This window comes from Anomaloglossus baeobatrachus, unplaced genomic scaffold, assembly GCF_048569485.1.
Source record: "Anomaloglossus baeobatrachus isolate aAnoBae1 unplaced genomic scaffold, aAnoBae1.hap1 Scaffold_4150, whole genome shotgun sequence".
Taxonomy (NCBI): Eukaryota; Metazoa; Chordata; class Amphibia; order Anura; family Aromobatidae; genus Anomaloglossus; species Anomaloglossus baeobatrachus.
The window spans coordinates 20,619-42,220 of NW_027443486.1; the positions used below are offsets into that span (position 1 = coordinate 20,619).

Consider the following 21,602-nt stretch of genomic DNA (forward strand, 5'->3'; position numbering starts at 1 on the left):
GTAGTAGATGAGACCAAAGGAGTTTCCCAGAGAGAATGTCGGGGGCAGGTGCTGGAGACCATCCTCGGATGCTGGTTCCCTGTAGAGTCGAACGGTTACTGACCACTTACCCGTCCAGAATCCGTTGCCGTTAAGGATGTGGGATGGCTCCCTCACCACTGTGCAGAGACGTCCCAGGAACGTGGAGATGTCTCTTCCTGGGGTGTGCGGGTTCCGCATGGAGACCGTGATCCTCTTCTCATCCCTCTGTATAGGACAGGATCCTAAAAAGGAATGAAAAGGGGAGTCCGGCATCGCTGCGTTCATCGCCTCCCAGTATCTCCTGCAGGCATTCACCGTGGCAAAGGTTACCAGAAAAATGCCAGTCATGAAGGTCTGGACACTCAGGGTTTCCGCCCTGGAGAAGCCCTGATCCAGAATCATCTTCTTGCAGAACACGTCGCTGGACATGTCCGGCAACCTACCATCCACCGCCTTTAGCTTCAGGGCGACCGTCTGCCGCATCCAAGGCTCCAGGGTTGGAGCCTTTTCAGGCGGCGTCCGGGCTCCCTCCGGCTGGCTGGCGTCGGAGGTAGGGGCCTCTTGGGCCGAAGAAGCCTCTGGATGAGCCTTCCTGGAGGTCCCTGGGTCCTGAGCCTTCTTGGCTGCCTTCTCTGGCTTGCTTGCCATGGCTGGTTCCTGCTTGAGTTCCCGGAGCTGGATCTTGGATTCTTCTCCGGGTGTCTTCTCCCGCTGTGTTCCTCCTCGAAGTTCCTCTGGTCTCCCCAAGTCTTCTCCGAGCCTTCGTCTTCTTGCTTCTTTCTGCCAAGCTCTTCTTCCGTCCGATCTCCCTCTTCCGGTCTCGGCTGGGCTTTGGAGCTCGTCTCCCTGATCGTATCTCGTCAAGTGTAGCTAGCTCAGTTTGTTCTGATAAGAACAGATACTACACTTGATCTTAGCCAAAAGGCCGAGAAGCGATAACCAGAATTGGTTTGGGCCTCGAGTGGCACCCTGGCCTATGCCGGACACATCTTAGGGAGAGAGAGCGAGAGGGAGACAAACCCACGCCTACACAAGACATTTTGTCACCCAAGCCAACCCTTGAAAAGGCTGCTTTGCAGAGCCAAAACAAGAAGAATGGTGCGTTTTGCAGCCGCCGCCCCCCACTGCAATGAATCTGAATAACTCCTCCTTTAGGGCGCAAGCAACTCCCCTCCCCCTTGCAGTCTTTCCAATTCACGATACAAAAAGACGGACAGGACAGGTTGCCTGACTTTCCGTCACTGCCACCCTTTGCCATCCTTACCCGTAGAAAGCCCTTTCATCATCCCCAAACCCTAATCTTTTCCCTTTCCTTCCCAGCCCCCAAACCCTGCCCTCTGTACCTTTCTCACCACCCGCTTCCCTTCTCCTGTCATCCCCCTACCACCCGGGAAAAAAAGAGATTGCCCCCTCCTTCCACTAGCCCACCCTCCCACCCAAAGAACAACTTCTTCTGCGCAGCTTGTTTTCTAGGCAGCAGCGCTATTGTGATGTCATCGGGGGGCATTGTGACAAGCCGCCAGTGTTCCGTCTCTTCATGTTGTGCACAGTTCAAACGGAAAATACATCAACAGGCAGACTACAGAAAAGCTTACTATCAAAGGTTAGAGGGGGGCTTTCTCAGAGGGCTTTTTACAGTTTTTCTATTCCCAATTAGCCGTTTAAGTGTACTTATTGAAAGTAGTAATTCTTTCATAGGCCGCCCTTTCTTAGTATTTGACGTTCCTTATATTGCGGTATGAGGCTTCGCAGTAGGTTGCAAACATTCATCACCCATGACTGTCCCCAATTGAGCTCAGAAGCTCAATGTCTATCATGACCTCTCTTTTAGAATGTCCAAGAGCAAGCAAACTATTCCTCCAGGAGAGGGCGCCAACAGACTACTAAAGAGATCATCATTACTCAAAGAAAACCCCAAAAACCAATGCATGATAGGAATAAACAGGTAACTTTCTTTGGAGTGGAAGCGGAGAGATCGCACCAGATGCCAATTCTAGATGTTATCACACCTGTGGTCACTGCAGCAGCAGGTGAATCCACTTTGTCCAAAAGGGATCTATTCCATTCAATTGCAAATGATCTAGATAAGACAGAGAACTGCAGCACGGGGACATAGCCGAGTTGGTCAGGTTGAGTGGTGATGAGTTTGCTATTTGGATGAATAAAGAAAGTCAAAAGTGTGAAAGATAAAAAACAAAAGGAGGAAGTGTGAAAAGTGAATGGGCCAAATTGAGGTGCATATGAAGACGTATGCTTTCTTCCAATTCATTAAATCGGGCTAATATGAATCAGGTGAATTGAGTTCTGCTTTTGGAAACTGGGTTAAGAAGGGGTGCACCGTTCCTGGAGGTACTGCAATACCAGGTCAATGCGTGGAGTGGACAGAGCAAGCTCTTTTTCCATCTCCCTGTTCTAAAAATCCATTTAATATATGGTCCCCAGATAGGGGACGTATCAGATATTAAACTGATAAGAACAGATACTACACTTGATCTTAGCCAAAAGGCCGAGAAGCGATAACCAGAATTGGTTTGGGCCTCGAGTGGCACCCTGGCCTATGCCGGACACATCTTAGGGAGAGAGAGCGAGAGGGAGACAAACCCACGCCTACACAAGACATTTTGTCACCCAAGCCAACCCTTGAAAAGGCTGCTTTGCAGAGCCAAAACAAGAAGAATGGTGCGTTTTGCAGCCGCCGCCCCCCACTGCAATGAATCTGAATAACTCCTCCTTTAGGGCGCAAGCAACTCCCCTCCCCCTTGCAGTCTTTCCAATTCACGATACAAAAAGACGGACAGGACAGGTTGCCTGACTTTCCGTCACTGCCACCCTTTGCCATCCTTACCCGTAGAAAGCCCTTTCATCATCCCCAAACCCTAATCTTTTCCCTTTCCTTCCCAGCCCCCAAACCCTGCCCTCTGTACCTTTCTCACCACCCGCTTCCCTTCTCCTGTCATCCCCCTACCACCCGGGAAAAAAAGAGATTGCCCCCTCCTTCCACTAGCCCACCCTCCCACCCAAAGAACAACTTCTTCTGCGCAGCTTGTTTTCTAGGCAGCAGCGCTATTGTGATGTCATCGGGGGGCATTGTGACAAGCCGCCAGTGTTCCGTCTCTTCATGTTGTGCACAGTTCAAACGGAAAATACATCAACAGGCAGACTACAGAAAAGCTTACTATCAAAGGTTAGAGGGGGGCTTTCTCAGAGGGCTTTTTACAGTTTTTCTATTCCCAATTAGCCGTTTAAGTGTACTTATTGAAAGTAGTAATTCTTTCATAGGCCGCCCTTTCTTAGTATTTGACGTTCCTTATATTGCGGTATGAGGCTTCGCAGTAGGTTGCAAACATTCATCACCCATGACTGTCCCCAATTGAGCTCAGAAGCTCAATGTCTATCATGACCTCTCTTTTAGAATGTCCAAGAGCAAGCAAACTATTCCTCCAGGAGAGGGCGCCAACAGACTACTAAAGAGATCATCATTACTCAAAGAAAACCCCAAAAACCAATGCATGATAGGAATAAACAGGTAACTTTCTTTGGAGTGGAAGCGGAGAGATCGCACCAGATGCCAATTCTAGATGTTATCACACCTGTGGTCACTGCAGCAGCAGGTGAATCCACTTTGTCCAAAAGGGATCTATTCCATTCAATTGCAAATGATCTAGATAAGACAGAGAACTGCAGCACGGGGACATAGCCGAGTTGGTCAGGTTGAGTGAGTTTGCTATTTGGATGAATAAAGAAAGTCAAAAGTGTGAAAGATAAAAAACAAAAGGAGGAAGTGTGAAAAGTGAATGGGCCAAATTGAGGTGCATATGAAGACGTATGCTTTCTTCCAATTCATTAAATCGGGCTAATATGAATCAGGTGAATTGAGTTCTGCTTTTGGAAACTGGGTTAAGAAGGGGTGCACCGTTCCTGGAGGTACTGCAATACCAGGTCAATGCGTGGAGTGGACAGAGCAAGCTCTTTTTCCATCTCCCTGTTCTAAAAATCCATTTAATATATGGTCCCCAGATAGGGGACGTATCAGATATTAAACTGATAAGAACAGATACTACACTTGATCTTAGCCAAAAGGCCGAGAAGCGATAACCAGAATTGGTTTGGGCCTCGAGTGGCACCCTGGCCTATGCCGGACACATCTTAGGGAGAGAGAGCGAGAGGGAGACAAACCCACGCCTACACAAGACATTTTGTCACCCAAGCCAACCCTTGAAAAGGCTGCTTTGCAGAGCCAAAACAAGAAGAATGGTGCGTTTTGCAGCCGCCGCCCACTGCAATGAATCTGAATAACTCCTCCTTTAGGGCGCAAGCAACTCCCCTCCCCCTTGCAGTCTTTCCAATTCACGATACAAAAAGACGGACAGGACAGGTTGCCTGACTTTCCGTCACTGCCACCCTTTGCCATCCTTACCCGTAGAAAGCCCTTTCATCATCCCCAAACCCTAATCTTTTCCCTTTCCTTCCCAGCCCCCAAACCCTGCCCTCTGTACCTTTCTCACCACCCGCTTCCCTTCTCCTGTCATCCCCCTACCACCCGGGAAAAAAAGAGATTGCCCCCTCCTTCCACTAGCCCACCCTCCCACCCAAAGAACAACTTCTTCTGCGCAGCTTGTTTTCTAGGCAGCAGCGCTATTGTGATGTCATCGGGGGGCATTGTGACAAGCCGCCAGTGTTCCGTCTCTTCATGTTGTGCACAGTTCAAACGGAAAATACATCAACAGGCAGACTACAGAAAAGCTTACTATCAAAGGTTAGAGGGGGGCTTTCTCAGAGGGCTTTTTACAGTTTTTCTATTCCCAATTAGCCGTTTAAGTGTACTTATTGAAAGTAGTAATTCTTTCATAGGCCGCCCTTTCTTAGTATTTGACGTTCCTTATATTGCGGTATGAGGCTTCGCAGTAGGTTGCAAACATTCATCACCCATGACTGTCCCCAATTGAGCTCAGAAGCTCAATGTCTATCATGACCTCTCTTTTAGAATGTCCAAGAGCAAGCAAACTATTCCTCCAGGAGAGGGCGCCAACAGACTACTAAAGAGATCATCATTACTCAAAGAAAACCCCAAAAACCAATGCATGATAGGAATAAACAGGTAACTTTCTTTGGAGTGGAAGCGGAGAGATCGCACCAGATGCCAATTCTAGATGTTATCACACCTGTGGTCACTGCAGCAGCAGGTGAATCCACTTTGTCCAAAAGGGATCTATTCCATTCAATTGCAAATGATCTAGATAAGACAGAGAACTGCAGCACGGGGACATAGCCGAGTTGGTCAGGTTGAGTGGTGATGAGTTTGCTATTTGGATGAATAAAGAAAGTCAAAAGTGTGAAAGATAAAAAACAAAAGGAGGAAGTGTGAAAAGTGAATGGGCCAAATTGAGGTGCATATGAAGACGTATGCTTTCTTCCAATTCATTAAATCGGGCTAATATGAATCAGGTGAATTGAGTTCTGCTTTTGGAAACTGGGTTAAGAAGGGGTGCACCGTTCCTGGAGGTACTGCAATACCAGGTCAATGCGTGGAGTGGACAGAGCAAGCTCTTTTTCCATCTCCCTGTTCTAAAAATCCATTTAATATATGGTCCCCAGATAGGGGACGTATCAGATATTAAACTGATAAGAACAGATACTACACTTGATCTTAGCCAAAAGGCCGAGAAGCGATAACCAGAATTGGTTTGGGCCTCGAGTGGCACCCTGGCCTATGCCGGACACATCTTAGGGAGAGAGAGCGAGAGGGAGACAAACCCACGCCTACACAAGACATTTTGTCACCCAAGCCAACCCTTGAAAAGGCTGCTTTGCAGAGCCAAAACAAGAAGAATGGTGCGTTTTGCAGCCGCCGCCCACTGCAATGAATCTGAATAACTCCTCCTTTAGGGCGCAAGCAACTCCCCTCCCCCTTGCAGTCTTTCCAATTCACGATACAAAAAGACGGACAGGACAGGTTGCCTGACTTTCCGTCACTGCCACCCTTTGCCATCCTTACCCGTAGAAAGCCCTTTCATCATCCCCAAACCCTAATCTTTTCCCTTTCCTTCCCAGCCCCCAAACCCTGCCCTCTGTACCTTTCTCACCACCCGCTTCCCTTCTCCTGTCATCCCCCTACCACCCGGGAAAAAAAGAGATTGCCCCCTCCTTCCACTAGCCCACCCTCCCACCCAAAGAACAACTTCTTCTGCGCAGCTTGTTTTCTAGGCAGCAGCGCTATTGTGATGTCATCGGGGGGCATTGTGACAAGCCGCCAGTGTTCCGTCTCTTCATGTTGTGCACAGTTCAAACGGAAAATACATCAACAGGCAGACTACAGAAAAGCTTACTATCAAAGGTTAGAGGGGGGCTTTCTCAGAGGGCTTTTTACAGTTTTTCTATTCCCAATTAGCCGTTTAAGTGTACTTATTGAAAGTAGTAATTCTTTCATAGGCCGCCCTTTCTTAGTATTTGACGTTCCTTATATTGCGGTATGAGGCTTCGCAGTAGGTTGCAAACATTCATCACCCATGACTGTCCCCAATTGAGCTCAGAAGCTCAATGTCTATCATGACCTCTCTTTTAGAATGTCCAAGAGCAAGCAAACTATTCCTCCAGGAGAGGGCGCCAACAGACTACTAAAGAGATCATCATTACTCAAAGAAAACCCCAAAAACCAATGCATGATAGGAATAAACAGGTAACTTTCTTTGGAGTGGAAGCGGAGAGATCGCACCAGATGCCAATTCTAGATGTTATCACACCTGTGGTCACTGCAGCAGCAGGTGAATCCACTTTGTCCAAAAGGGATCTATTCCATTCAATTGCAAATGATCTAGATAAGACAGAGAACTGCAGCACGGGGACATAGCCGAGTTGGTCAGGTTGAGTGGTGATGAGTTTGCTATTTGGATGAATAAAGAAAGTCAAAAGTGTGAAAGATAAAAAACAAAAGGAGGAAGTGTGAAAAGTGAATGGGCCAAATTGAGGTGCATATGAAGACGTATGCTTTCTTCCAATTCATTAAATCGGGCTAATATGAATCAGGTGAATTGAGTTCTGCTTTTGGAAACTGGGTTAAGAAGGGGTGCACCGTTCCTGGAGGTACTGCAATACCAGGTCAATGCGTGGAGTGGACAGAGCAAGCTCTTTTTCCATCTCCCTGTTCTAAAAATCCATTTAATATATGGTCCCCAGATAGGGGACGTATCAGATATTAAACTGATAAGAACAGATACTACACTTGATCTTAGCCAAAAGGCCGAGAAGCGATAACCAGAATTGGTTTGGGCCTCGAGTGGCACCCTGGCCTATGCCGGACACATCTTAGGGAGAGAGAGCGAGAGGGAGACAAACCCACGCCTACACAAGACATTTTGTCACCCAAGCCAACCCTTGAAAAGGCTGCTTTGCAGAGCCAAAACAAGAAGAATGGTGCGTTTTGCAGCCGCCGCCCACTGCAATGAATCTGAATAACTCCTCCTTTAGGGCGCAAGCAACTCCCCTCCCCCTTGCAGTCTTTCCAATTCACGATACAAAAAGACGGACAGGACAGGTTGCCTGACTTTCCGTCACTGCCACCCTTTGCCATCCTTACCCGTAGAAAGCCCTTTCATCATCCCCAAACCCTAATCTTTTCCCTTTCCTTCCCAGCCCCCAAACCCTGCCCTCTGTACCTTTCTCACCACCCGCTTCCCTTCTCCTGTCATCCCCCTACCACCCGGGAAAAAAAGAGATTGCCCCCTCCTTCCACTAGCCCACCCTCCCACCCAAAGAACAACTTCTTCTGCGCAGCTTGTTTTCTAGGCAGCAGCGCTATTGTGATGTCATCGGGGGGCATTGTGACAAGCCGCCAGTGTTCCGTCTCTTCATGTTGTGCACAGTTCAAACGGAAAATACATCAACAGGCAGACTACAGAAAAGCTTACTATCAAAGGTTAGAGGGGGGCTTTCTCAGAGGGCTTTTTACAGTTTTTCTATTCCCAATTAGCCGTTTAAGTGTACTTATTGAAAGTAGTAATTCTTTCATAGGCCGCCCTTTCTTAGTATTTGACGTTCCTTATATTGCGGTATGAGGCTTCGCAGTAGGTTGCAAACATTCATCACCCATGACTGTCCCCAATTGAGCTCAGAAGCTCAATGTCTATCATGACCTCTCTTTTAGAATGTCCAAGAGCAAGCAAACTATTCCTCCAGGAGAGGGCGCCAACAGACTACTAAAGAGATCATCATTACTCAAAGAAAACCCCAAAAACCAATGCATGATAGGAATAAACAGGTAACTTTCTTTGGAGTGGAAGCGGAGAGATCGCACCAGATGCCAATTCTAGATGTTATCACACCTGTGGTCACTGCAGCAGCAGGTGAATCCACTTTGTCCAAAAGGGATCTATTCCATTCAATTGCAAATGATCTAGATAAGACAGAGAACTGCAGCACGGGGACATAGCCGAGTTGGTCAGGTTGAGTGGTGATGAGTTTGCTATTTGGATGAATAAAGAAAGTCAAAAGTGTGAAAGATAAAAAACAAAAGGAGGAAGTGTGAAAAGTGAATGGGCCAAATTGAGGTGCATATGAAGACGTATGCTTTCTTCCAATTCATTAAATCGGGCTAATATGAATCAGGTGAATTGAGTTCTGCTTTTGGAAACTGGGTTAAGAAGGGGTGCACCGTTCCTGGAGGTACTGCAATACCAGGTCAATGCGTGGAGTGGACAGAGCAAGCTCTTTTTCCATCTCCCTGTTCTAAAAATCCATTTAATATATGGTCCCCAGATAGGGGACGTATCAGATATTAAACTGATAAGAACAGATACTACACTTGATCTTAGCCAAAAGGCCGAGAAGCGATAACCAGAATTGGTTTGGGCCTCGAGTGGCACCCTGGCCTATGCCGGACACATCTTAGGGAGAGAGAGCGAGAGGGAGACAAACCCACGCCTACACAAGACATTTTGTCACCCAAGCCAACCCTTGAAAAGGCTGCTTTGCAGAGCCAAAACAAGAAGAATGGTGCGTTTTGCAGCCGCCGCCCACTGCAATGAATCTGAATAACTCCTCCTTTAGGGCGCAAGCAACTCCCCTCCCCCTTGCAGTCTTTCCAATTCACGATACAAAAAGACGGACAGGACAGGTTGCCTGACTTTCCGTCACTGCCACCCTTTGCCATCCTTACCCGTAGAAAGCCCTTTCATCATCCCCAAACCCTAATCTTTTCCCTTTCCTTCCCAGCCCCCAAACCCTGCCCTCTGTACCTTTCTCACCACCCGCTTCCCTTCTCCTGTCATCCCCCTACCACCCGGGAAAAAAAGAGATTGCCCCCTCCTTCCACTAGCCCACCCTCCCACCCAAAGAACAACTTCTTCTGCGCAGCTTGTTTTCTAGGCAGCAGCGCTATTGTGATGTCATCGGGGGGCATTGTGACAAGCCGCCAGTGTTCCGTCTCTTCATGTTGTGCACAGTTCAAACGGAAAATACATCAACAGGCAGACTACAGAAAAGCTTACTATCAAAGGTTAGAGGGGGGCTTTCTCAGAGGGCTTTTTACAGTTTTTCTATTCCCAATTAGCCGTTTAAGTGTACTTATTGAAAGTAGTAATTCTTTCATAGGCCGCCCTTTCTTAGTATTTGACGTTCCTTATATTGCGGTATGAGGCTTCGCAGTAGGTTGCAAACATTCATCACCCATGACTGTCCCCAATTGAGCTCAGAAGCTCAATGTCTATCATGACCTCTCTTTTAGAATGTCCAAGAGCAAGCAAACTATTCCTCCAGGAGAGGGCGCCAACAGACTACTAAAGAGATCATCATTACTCAAAGAAAACCCCAAAAACCAATGCATGATAGGAATAAACAGGTAACTTTCTTTGGAGTGGAAGCGGAGAGATCGCACCAGATGCCAATTCTAGATGTTATCACACCTGTGGTCACTGCAGCAGCAGGTGAATCCACTTTGTCCAAAAGGGATCTATTCCATTCAATTGCAAATGATCTAGATAAGACAGAGAACTGCAGCACGGGGACATAGCCGAGTTGGTCAGGTTGAGTGGTGATGAGTTTGCTATTTGGATGAATAAAGAAAGTCAAAAGTGTGAAAGATAAAAAACAAAAGGAGGAAGTGTGAAAAGTGAATGGGCCAAATTGAGGTGCATATGAAGACGTATGCTTTCTTCCAATTCATTAAATCGGGCTAATATGAATCAGGTGAATTGAGTTCTGCTTTTGGAAACTGGGTTAAGAAGGGGTGCACCGTTCCTGGAGGTACTGCAATACCAGGTCAATGCGTGGAGTGGACAGAGCAAGCTCTTTTTCCATCTCCCTGTTCTAAAAATCCATTTAATATATGGTCCCCAGATAGGGGACGTATCAGATATTAAACTGATAAGAACAGATACTACACTTGATCTTAGCCAAAAGGCCGAGAAGCGATAACCAGAATTGGTTTGGGCCTCGAGTGGCACCCTGGCCTATGCCGGACACATCTTAGGGAGAGAGAGCGAGAGGGAGACAAACCCACGCCTACACAAGACATTTTGTCACCCAAGCCAACCCTTGAAAAGGCTGCTTTGCAGAGCCAAAACAAGAAGAATGGTGCGTTTTGCAGCCGCCGCCCACTGCAATGAATCTGAATAACTCCTCCTTTAGGGCGCAAGCAACTCCCCTCCCCCTTGCAGTCTTTCCAATTCACGATACAAAAAGACGGACAGGACAGGTTGCCTGACTTTCCGTCACTGCCACCCTTTGCCATCCTTACCCGTAGAAAGCCCTTTCATCATCCCCAAACCCTAATCTTTTCCCTTTCCTTCCCAGCCCCCAAACCCTGCCCTCTGTACCTTTCTCACCACCCGCTTCCCTTCTCCTGTCATCCCCCTACCACCCGGGAAAAAAAGAGATTGCCCCCTCCTTCCACTAGCCCACCCTCCCACCCAAAGAACAACTTCTTCTGCGCAGCTTGTTTTCTAGGCAGCAGCGCTATTGTGATGTCATCGGGGGGCATTGTGACAAGCCGCCAGTGTTCCGTCTCTTCATGTTGTGCACAGTTCAAACGGAAAATACATCAACAGGCAGACTACAGAAAAGCTTACTATCAAAGGTTAGAGGGGGGCTTTCTCAGAGGGCTTTTTACAGTTTTTCTATTCCCAATTAGCCGTTTAAGTGTACTTATTGAAAGTAGTAATTCTTTCATAGGCCGCCCTTTCTTAGTATTTGACGTTCCTTATATTGCGGTATGAGGCTTCGCAGTAGGTTGCAAACATTCATCACCCATGACTGTCCCCAATTGAGCTCAGAAGCTCAATGTCTATCATGACCTCTCTTTTAGAATGTCCAAGAGCAAGCAAACTATTCCTCCAGGAGAGGGCGCCAACAGACTACTAAAGAGATCATCATTACTCAAAGAAAACCCCAAAAACCAATGCATGATAGGAATAAACAGGTAACTTTCTTTGGAGTGGAAGCGGAGAGATCGCACCAGATGCCAATTCTAGATGTTATCACACCTGTGGTCACTGCAGCAGCAGGTGAATCCACTTTGTCCAAAAGGGATCTATTCCATTCAATTGCAAATGATCTAGATAAGACAGAGAACTGCAGCACGGGGACATAGCCGAGTTGGTCAGGTTGAGTGGTGATGAGTTTGCTATTTGGATGAATAAAGAAAGTCAAAAGTGTGAAAGATAAAAAACAAAAGGAGGAAGTGTGAAAAGTGAATGGGCCAAATTGAGGTGCATATGAAGACGTATGCTTTCTTCCAATTCATTAAATCGGGCTAATATGAATCAGGTGAATTGAGTTCTGCTTTTGGAAACTGGGTTAAGAAGGGGTGCACCGTTCCTGGAGGTACTGCAATACCAGGTCAATGCGTGGAGTGGACAGAGCAAGCTCTTTTTCCATCTCCCTGTTCTAAAAATCCATTTAATATATGGTCCCCAGATAGGGGACGTATCAGATATTAAACTGATAAGAACAGATACTACACTTGATCTTAGCCAAAAGGCCGAGAAGCGATAACCAGAATTGGTTTGGGCCTCGAGTGGCACCCTGGCCTATGCCGGACACATCTTAGGGAGAGAGAGCGAGAGGGAGACAAACCCACGCCTACACAAGACATTTTGTCACCCAAGCCAACCCTTGAAAAGGCTGCTTTGCAGAGCCAAAACAAGAAGAATGGTGCGTTTTGCAGCCGCCGCCCACTGCAATGAATCTGAATAACTCCTCCTTTAGGGCGCAAGCAACTCCCCTCCCCCTTGCAGTCTTTCCAATTCACGATACAAAAAGACGGACAGGACAGGTTGCCTGACTTTCCGTCACTGCCACCCTTTGCCATCCTTACCCGTAGAAAGCCCTTTCATCATCCCCAAACCCTAATCTTTTCCCTTTCCTTCCCAGCCCCCAAACCCTGCCCTCTGTACCTTTCTCACCACCCGCTTCCCTTCTCCTGTCATCCCCCTACCACCCGGGAAAAAAAGAGATTGCCCCCTCCTTCCACTAGCCCACCCTCCCACCCAAAGAACAACTTCTTCTGCGCAGCTTGTTTTCTAGGCAGCAGCGCTATTGTGATGTCATCGGGGGGCATTGTGACAAGCCGCCAGTGTTCCGTCTCTTCATGTTGTGCACAGTTCAAACGGAAAATACATCAACAGGCAGACTACAGAAAAGCTTACTATCAAAGGTTAGAGGGGGGCTTTCTCAGAGGGCTTTTTACAGTTTTTCTATTCCCAATTAGCCGTTTAAGTGTACTTATTGAAAGTAGTAATTCTTTCATAGGCCGCCCTTTCTTAGTATTTGACGTTCCTTATATTGCGGTATGAGGCTTCGCAGTAGGTTGCAAACATTCATCACCCATGACTGTCCCCAATTGAGCTCAGAAGCTCAATGTCTATCATGACCTCTCTTTTAGAATGTCCAAGAGCAAGCAAACTATTCCTCCAGGAGAGGGCGCCAACAGACTACTAAAGAGATCATCATTACTCAAAGAAAACCCCAAAAACCAATGCATGATAGGAATAAACAGGTAACTTTCTTTGGAGTGGAAGCGGAGAGATCGCACCAGATGCCAATTCTAGATGTTATCACACCTGTGGTCACTGCAGCAGCAGGTGAATCCACTTTGTCCAAAAGGGATCTATTCCATTCAATTGCAAATGATCTAGATAAGACAGAGAACTGCAGCACGGGGACATAGCCGAGTTGGTCAGGTTGAGTGGTGATGAGTTTGCTATTTGGATGAATAAAGAAAGTCAAAAGTGTGAAAGATAAAAAACAAAAGGAGGAAGTGTGAAAAGTGAATGGGCCAAATTGAGGTGCATATGAAGACGTATGCTTTCTTCCAATTCATTAAATCGGGCTAATATGAATCAGGTGAATTGAGTTCTGCTTTTGGAAACTGGGTTAAGAAGGGGTGCACCGTTCCTGGAGGTACTGCAATACCAGGTCAATGCGTGGAGTGGACAGAGCAAGCTCTTTTTCCATCTCCCTGTTCTAAAAATCCATTTAATATATGGTCCCCAGATAGGGGACGTATCAGATATTAAACTGATAAGAACAGATACTACACTTGATCTTAGCCAAAAGGCCGAGAAGCGATAACCAGAATTGGTTTGGGCCTCGAGTGGCACCCTGGCCTATGCCGGACACATCTTAGGGAGAGAGAGCGAGAGGGAGACAAACCCACGCCTACACAAGACATTTTGTCACCCAAGCCAACCCTTGAAAAGGCTGCTTTGCAGAGCCAAAACAAGAAGAATGGTGCGTTTTGCAGCCGCCGCCCACTGCAATGAATCTGAATAACTCCTCCTTTAGGGCGCAAGCAACTCCCCTCCCCCTTGCAGTCTTTCCAATTCACGATACAAAAAGACGGACAGGACAGGTTGCCTGACTTTCCGTCACTGCCACCCTTTGCCATCCTTACCCGTAGAAAGCCCTTTCATCATCCCCAAACCCTAATCTTTTCCCTTTCCTTCCCAGCCCCCAAACCCTGCCCTCTGTACCTTTCTCACCACCCGCTTCCCTTCTCCTGTCATCCCCCTACCACCCGGGAAAAAAAGAGATTGCCCCCTCCTTCCACTAGCCCACCCTCCCACCCAAAGAACAACTTCTTCTGCGCAGCTTGTTTTCTAGGCAGCAGCGCTATTGTGATGTCATCGGGGGGCATTGTGACAAGCCGCCAGTGTTCCGTCTCTTCATGTTGTGCACAGTTCAAACGGAAAATACATCAACAGGCAGACTACAGAAAAGCTTACTATCAAAGGTTAGAGGGGGGCTTTCTCAGAGGGCTTTTTACAGTTTTTCTATTCCCAATTAGCCGTTTAAGTGTACTTATTGAAAGTAGTAATTCTTTCATAGGCCGCCCTTTCTTAGTATTTGACGTTCCTTATATTGCGGTATGAGGCTTCGCAGTAGGTTGCAAACATTCATCACCCATGACTGTCCCCAATTGAGCTCAGAAGCTCAATGTCTATCATGACCTCTCTTTTAGAATGTCCAAGAGCAAGCAAACTATTCCTCCAGGAGAGGGCGCCAACAGACTACTAAAGAGATCATCATTACTCAAAGAAAACCCCAAAAACCAATGCATGATAGGAATAAACAGGTAACTTTCTTTGGAGTGGAAGCGGAGAGATCGCACCAGATGCCAATTCTAGATGTTATCACACCTGTGGTCACTGCAGCAGCAGGTGAATCCACTTTGTCCAAAAGGGATCTATTCCATTCAATTGCAAATGATCTAGATAAGACAGAGAACTGCAGCACGGGGACATAGCCGAGTTGGTCAGGTTGAGTGGTGATGAGTTTGCTATTTGGATGAATAAAGAAAGTCAAAAGTGTGAAAGATAAAAAACAAAAGGAGGAAGTGTGAAAAGTGAATGGGCCAAATTGAGGTGCATATGAAGACGTATGCTTTCTTCCAATTCATTAAATCGGGCTAATATGAATCAGGTGAATTGAGTTCTGCTTTTGGAAACTGGGTTAAGAAGGGGTGCACCGTTCCTGGAGGTACTGCAATACCAGGTCAATGCGTGGAGTGGACAGAGCAAGCTCTTTTTCCATCTCCCTGTTCTAAAAATCCATTTAATATATGGTCCCCAGATAGGGGACGTATCAGATATTAAACTGATAAGAACAGATTTTTTTTTTTTTTTTTTTTATTTAATGAAGCTTTCCAAAGCACCGCAAAAATGCATGACCGAAGTCACACCAAAAACAGTGCAAAGGCTAGGATTCGTGTGGACCCCTCCGTGAGAAGAGGATCCCCAAAAATCAACCCCGTCCCTCCGAGCCAGAAGGCCACAGCGAGGGTCAGGGATCTTCGGTGCTCCCCCAAGCCGAAGCCTGGTTGAGCCTTGTTGTTGCTCCCAGCGTCCACCGAGGCATCTTACCCAAGTGGAGTAGGGAGCTACTAGTCGTTGGTTTCGCAGCCGAGACTGCCCGGACCGTCAACCGGTGTTGGTTTCTCAGCCCAAGGCTAACCGGACCTCCAACCGGGTGTTGGTTTCTCAGCCCAAGGCTGACCGGACCTCCAACCGGGTGTTGGTTTCTCAGCCCAAGGCTAACCGGACCTCCAACCGGGTGTTGGTTTCTCAGCCAAAGCTGACCCGGACCTCCAACCGGGTGTTGGTTTCTCAGCCCAAATCTGACCGGACCTCCGACCGGGATTATAAAAATTTCCCTTCTTAGCCAGAAGGCCGGGATAGGGCAATATGCTTGGAAAGTATGAATAGGCAAGGCGCGGCGTGCGACAGAGTCTGAGGCTTACCAGGGTCCCAACCTAGCAAGTTCAGACTCCCTCCAGGGTGTCCATTCCTGGGGCACATTGCACCATAACCCCCACACTTACTCAGTCTAATAGCCTCGATCCTGGTAGGGCCATGGTTTCCTCTAGATGGATATACTATCCTCCCAAAGTACTAACAAGCGCAACCTTCCAGTGTGCATTGCATCATTGTACTAAGGTGGCCGGAGCCTTAAACCACCTTTTCGAACGATACTACACTTGATCTTAGCCAAAAGGCCGAGAAGCGATAACCAGAATTGGTTTGGGCCTCGAGTGGCACCCTGGCCTATGCCGGACACATCTTAGGGAGAGAGAGCGAGAGGGAGACAAACCCACGCCTACACAAGACATTTTGTCACCCAAGCCAACCCTTGAAAAGGCTGCTTTGCAGAGCCAAAACAAGAAGAATGGTGCGTTTTGCAGCCGCCGCCCACTGCAATGAATCTGAATAACTCCTCCTTTAGGGCGCAAGCAACTCCCCTCCCCCTTGCAGTCTTTCCAATTCACGATACAAAAAGACGGACAGGACAGGTTGCCTGACTTTCCGTCACTGCCACCCTTTGCCATCCTTACCCGTAGAAAGCCCTTTCATCATCCCCAAACCCTAATCTTTTCCCTTTCCTTCCCAGCCCCCAAACCCTGCCCTCTGTACCTTTCTCACCACCCGCTTCCCTTCTCCTGTCATCCCCCTACCACCCGGGAAAAAAAGAGATTGCCCCCTCCTTCCACTAGCCCACCCTCCCACCCAAAGAACAACTTCTTCTGCGCAGCTTGTTTTCTAGGCAGCAGCGCTATTGTGATGTCATCGGGGGGCATTGTGACAAGCCGCCAGTGTTCCGTCTCTTCATGTTGTGCACAGTTCAAACGGAAAATACATCAACAGGCAGACTACAGAAAAGCTTACTATCAAAGGTTAGAGGGGGGCTTTCTCAGAGGGCTTTTTACAGTTTTTCTATTCCCAATTAGCCGTTTAAGTGTACTTATTGAAAGTAGTAATTCTTTCATAGGCCGCCCTTTCTTAGTATTTGACGTTCCTTATATTGCGGTATGAGGCTTCGCAGTAGGTTGCAAACATTCATCACCCATGACTGTCCCCAATTGAGCTCAGAAGCTCAATGTCTATCATGACCTCTCTTTTAGAATGTCCAAGAGCAAGCAAACTATTCCTCCAGGAGAGGGCGCCAACAGACTACTAAAGAGATCATCATTACTCAAAGAAAACCCCAAAAACCAATGCATGATAGGAATAAACAGGTAACTTTCTTTGGAGTGGAAGCGGAGAGATCGCACCAGATGCCAATTCTAGATGTTATCACACCTGTGGTCACTGCAGCAGCAGGTGAATCCACTTTGTCCAAAAGGGATCTATTCCATTCAATTGCAAATGATCTAGATAAGACAGAGAACTGCAGCACGGGGACATAGCCGAGTTGGTCAGGTTGAGTGGTGATGAGTTTGCTATTTGGATGAATAAAGAAAGTCAAAAGTGTGAAAGATAAAAAACAAAAGGAGGAAGTGTGAAAAGTGAATGGGCCAAATTGAGGTGCATATGAAGACGTATGCTTTCTTCCAATTCATTAAATCGGGCTAATATGAATCAGGTGAATTGAGTTCTGCTTTTGGAAACTGGGTTAAGAAGGGGTGCACCGTTCCTGGAGGTACTGCAATACCAGGTCAATGCGTGGAGTGGACAGAGCAAGCTCTTTTTCCATCTCCCTGTTCTAAAAATCCATTTAATATATGGTCCCCAGATAGGGGACGTATCAGATATTAAACTGATAAGAACAGATTTTTTTGATTTAACAGCATCTTTATTATCCTGCACTACTCACAAATAGGTAACAAACCGTGTACAGTGCCGCAGCCCCGTACACACAGAAATATACAATCCTTCTTACATAGCCATAGAGTACGACGCACTAAACTATACATCACGCTCCTATGCTTATCCATAACACTCAAGCTGAAAGAAAAAGTTAGACAATAAATAACGACGAACCGGCGATTGGGGGATGGGGGTAGGGGAAAAGGGGGATAGGGTGGGGAAATCACAGGCCCGAAGCTTTATTGAAAGACGCACATAACGGGAAAAGGAGGGAGGGGGCATGGAAGAGGTCTAAACCTCCTCCTCGGCGCTGTCGTCCGGACTGTCCATGATGGAATAGTCTCTGAGCAGGCTGTGGATCAGCCTGCGGCAATCCTGGATAGACATCCTCTCCCTCTTCAAGATGAGCCGGTTCCTGGCGACCCAAATAGCGTCCTTAAAGCAGTTCATAAGGCGCCAAGCCTCCTGGATGGCTCCAACGGTGTGAGTCCCAGGGAAGAGTCCATAAAGTACGGAATGGTACGATAGGCTCCCTCTGGGGACGGAGTTCCTCAGGTCATCCTCCAGGGCAACCAACAGGCGCTGTGCGAAACGGCAGTCCCAAAAGGCATGCAGCGATGTTTCCTCCACGAAGGGGCACCTTGGGCAGTACCGGGTTTTGCACAGGTTCCGGGCATGCATGAATGACCGGACGGGCAGTCCGCCCTGTATCGCCATCCATGACAAGTCCTTGTGCCCGTTGGTCAATCCAGCCGATGACACGTTTGTCCAAACAGTCTCCAGTGTGTCGTGATGAAGTCCTGGAATGTTCTCCATTTCGTCCTTGGCTCTGATGAGTTTGTGGATAGTCTTTGGCTTCCACAAATCAGGCTTGAGTCCCTCCAGTTGGTGTTCCCTCACAAACCGAACCACGTCTCCGTAGAACCATGGCGCCGTCCAGTTGTAGGGGAAGGAGCTGTCCCACTTGTCCCAGCCTAACCGTCTCCAAAGGGGGAGCAGGAAGAAGCGAGACATGGACCCACCCGCGGAACCTCTCTTGACTCGCAGAGTTCGGCGAACGCAGTCACATACGAAGGAGGATCGCAGGAGGGTGGGGATATCGGGTACGCCCTTCCCACCCTTGCGAGGATCCTTGTACATGATGCTCCGCTTTACTCTGTCCATCTTGGATCCCCAGACAAAACGAAACACCGTCCTGGTAATGGCCCTGCACACGGTGGCAAGGGGGGGCCAGGCCTGGGCCGTGTACTGCAGCACGGGCAGTACCTCGTTACGCAGGACCAGTGCTTTGCCCTCACAGGTGAGGCGTCTGAGGCTCCACAGACCGATCCGTTGGGTGATCTTGGTCAAGCGTTCCTCCCAGGACTTGAGGGCTGCTCCTTCCTTCCCGAACCAGACTCCAAGAACCTTGATGAAATCCGGCTGGATGCTGAAAGGGAAGGGGGCGGAAGAGGCCGGCTGCCAGTCCCCGAAGAGCATGGCTTCCGACTTCCCGCAGTTGACTTTGGCTCCCGAAGCCCGTCCGAAGGTCTCACAGGTCTGGACGAGGGTGTCGACTGAGCGCCGGTCCGCGCAGAAGACGGTCACGTCGTCCATGTAGAGCGAGCACTTGACCTCGAAGCGTTCTGGTCCTGGTGCGGTGATCCCTCTGATCTCTCCATTCCGCCGGATAGCCTCTGCAAAGAGTTCTATAACACAAACAAAAAGAAGAGGTGACAGAGGACAGCCTTGTCTGACCCCTGAGAGGACCGGGAAGGGGTCAGTCTTCCAGCCGTTTACCAACACCGAGCTGTGAATATCAAAATACATTAGTTGGACATACAAACAAAACATGTTACCCAAACCTAACCTGTGCAGAGCTTTGCCCAGGAACTCATGGGAAACACGGTCGAAGGCCTTTTCCTGATCCAACGAGATCAGGGCTGCGTGCACCCGGCGGGCTTTGATGTACTCGACCGTGTCCCGCATGAGAGCCAGGCTGTCTGCGATGCGACGTCCGGGGATGCCGCAGGTCTGATCCGGGTGGATGATCCGTCCGATAACCGTCTTCAGTCTCGTTGCCATCGTCTTGGCCAGGATCTTGTAGTCGACATTCAGAAGGGTGATGGGACGCCAATTCTTCAGGTCGCACCTCTCTCCTTTACGCTTGTACAGGATCGTGACCATTCCTTCCCTCAGAGATGGAGGCATTCTGCCCTCCACCACCATCTCCTCATACAGCCCTAACAGGTCCGGACAGATTAGGTCTCCCAGCGCTACATAGAGCTCTGCTGGGAGGCCGTCACTGCCCGGTGTCCTGCCAGAACTAAAGGATTTGGCGGCCGAGAGCAGCTCGTCCACCGTCAGAGGAACGTCCATGGCCGCCGCGTCTGCAGGGTCAAGATGGTTAGTGATACCTGACAGGAACTTATCGGCGGCCTCGGGGTCAGTAGTCTTGCGGGCGTAGAGTTCGCTGTAGAAGTCGCTGACGACCTTCATCACATTCTCTTTCCCGCGTCGCATGCTTCCACTCTCGTCTCGTAGTTCATTCATGGGCGTGTGACCGGCGTGGAGTTTCCTGAAAAAGAACGAGTTACATTTCTCACCCTTCTCCAGGTTCTCCACTTTGGAACGGAAGACAATTCGCTCGGACTCCTCCTCGAAGTGCCTTTTCAGGCTCCTCTTAGTCTCCTCCAGCTCCTCTCTCACGTCCCAGCCGCATCGAAGAAGGTCCTGCAGGGAACGCAGCTCACGCTGGAGTCTCCTGAAGTCCCTCCTCTTCAGACACGCCTGTTGTTGACTCTTTGCCTGAAAGAAGAAACGGAACTCGAGTTTAACGTATTCCCACCAGTCAGAAACAGACTGGAAGCCCGCCTTGTAGGCCCGCCACGTGGAGTAGGCAGCTCTAAGCTCCTCCAGAATCTCACCCTTTTCCAGCAGAGAGCAGTTCAGCTTCCAGGAGCCCGGGCCAATGGGGAAGCCATGGCCCAGCACACCTTGAAAGTGAATGGCTCTGTGGTCAGAGAAGAAGCAGGGGACCATCGAGTGCCCACTCCGCCCAACCGCCCGAGAGGTAAACACAAAGTCAATCCTGGAACGCAGCGAGCCATCGGATCGGCACCATGAATAGTTCACAGATCCGTGTCCGATGGAGCCAACAACGTCCACAAGAGAGGCTTCGGTCACCATCTCAATGAGCAGTTTGGATGTGACGTCCAACTTGGCAGCCGTTCCAGAACTGCGTCCATCCTCCTCAATCGGGCAGTTGAAATCCCCGGCCATCACTACCGTCCTGGCGGTAGCGAGCTGAGGGCGCAGGGCTTGGAGGAGCTCCAGTCGATCGCTCTTCACAGGAGAAGCATACACATTGATGAACCTGACAGGTTCTCCCGCCCAGGTGCCATCCACGAGCAGTAACCTGCCGCAGACGATTTCCTGAACAGAGTCCAATGTGAAGGCGCTTCCCCTGATCAGCACGGCGACCCCCGCGGACCTACAGTCGCCCCCGCCAGACCAGTAGGATGGGCCATGGGTCCACTCCCTGGCCAGATGGTTGAAGGACCTAGAGGAGGGAAGGGAGCATTCCTGCAGGAAAAATACATCACTAGACTGAGTGTTAAGGAACGCAAAAATTGTCTGACGTCGGAACTTGTCTCTGATGCTCCTAACATTAATGGAAAAGATGTTAATGTTAGCAGTCATTGGAGGAAAGAGAAAGTTAGAGCAGGCGGTGTGCCTTAGTTACCACTCCGGTCGGGCGGTTCTTCCTCTTTGGCACCTGCTGGTAAGGGTATCTCCAGCAGACCCTCTTCTTCTAGCTGATCGAGCAGGGATGGTGCCTCAGTGGCTTCCGACTCCTCCATTTCTTCTTCGGCCACAAGGGACTCCACCATCTGCTCCAACACGTCCGGTTCTGGGAGGAGGCCATCCTCCTCTTCCTGGGGTGGATTGAGGTCCACAATGAACAGCTTGGAAGGTTCTGCGACAGGACTATCTTCCACCTTCCTTTTCCTTTGGCCTGTACCTGAG

The 21,602-nt window shown here is 48.8% G+C and overlaps 8 non-coding genes and 4 pseudogenes across 8 annotated transcripts; all 12 read right to left on the reverse strand.

The window, feature by feature from the left end:
* Positions 1 to 853: 853 nt before the first annotated feature.
* LOC142278014 (U2 spliceosomal RNA) lies at positions 854 to 958 on the reverse strand (annotated as a pseudogene).
* Positions 959 to 2,348: 1,390 nt separating this feature from the next.
* On the reverse strand, positions 2,349 to 2,539 carry LOC142278000 (U2 spliceosomal RNA). The gene has a single exon (XR_012741073.1). It is a non-coding gene; the product is annotated as a U2 spliceosomal RNA (small nuclear RNA).
* A 1,384-nt stretch (positions 2,540 to 3,923) lies between these two features.
* LOC142278001 (U2 spliceosomal RNA) lies at positions 3,924 to 4,114 on the reverse strand. Its single transcript, XR_012741074.1, has one exon. It is a non-coding gene; the product is annotated as a U2 spliceosomal RNA (small nuclear RNA).
* Positions 4,115 to 5,501: 1,387 nt separating this feature from the next.
* LOC142278002 (U2 spliceosomal RNA) lies at positions 5,502 to 5,692 on the reverse strand. The gene has a single exon (XR_012741075.1). It is a non-coding gene; the product is annotated as a U2 spliceosomal RNA (small nuclear RNA).
* A 1,387-nt stretch (positions 5,693 to 7,079) lies between these two features.
* Positions 7,080 to 7,270, reverse strand: LOC142278003 (U2 spliceosomal RNA). Its single transcript, XR_012741076.1, has one exon. It is a non-coding gene; the product is annotated as a U2 spliceosomal RNA (small nuclear RNA).
* A 1,387-nt stretch (positions 7,271 to 8,657) lies between these two features.
* LOC142278004 (U2 spliceosomal RNA) lies at positions 8,658 to 8,848 on the reverse strand. Its single transcript, XR_012741077.1, has one exon. It is a non-coding gene; the product is annotated as a U2 spliceosomal RNA (small nuclear RNA).
* Positions 8,849 to 10,235: 1,387 nt separating this feature from the next.
* On the reverse strand, positions 10,236 to 10,426 carry LOC142278005 (U2 spliceosomal RNA). Its single transcript, XR_012741078.1, has one exon. It is a non-coding gene; the product is annotated as a U2 spliceosomal RNA (small nuclear RNA).
* Positions 10,427 to 11,813: 1,387 nt separating this feature from the next.
* LOC142278008 (U2 spliceosomal RNA) lies at positions 11,814 to 12,004 on the reverse strand. Its single transcript, XR_012741080.1, has one exon. It is a non-coding gene; the product is annotated as a U2 spliceosomal RNA (small nuclear RNA).
* Positions 12,005 to 13,391: 1,387 nt separating this feature from the next.
* On the reverse strand, positions 13,392 to 13,582 carry LOC142278009 (U2 spliceosomal RNA). Its single transcript, XR_012741081.1, has one exon. It is a non-coding gene; the product is annotated as a U2 spliceosomal RNA (small nuclear RNA).
* A 1,387-nt stretch (positions 13,583 to 14,969) lies between these two features.
* On the reverse strand, positions 14,970 to 15,179 carry LOC142278013 (U2 spliceosomal RNA; annotated as a pseudogene).
* Positions 15,180 to 15,876: 697 nt separating this feature from the next.
* LOC142278016 (U2 spliceosomal RNA) lies at positions 15,877 to 16,018 on the reverse strand (annotated as a pseudogene).
* A 1,387-nt stretch (positions 16,019 to 17,405) lies between these two features.
* Positions 17,406 to 17,611, reverse strand: LOC142278012 (U2 spliceosomal RNA; annotated as a pseudogene).
* Positions 17,612 to 21,602: the final 3,991 nt, after the last annotated feature.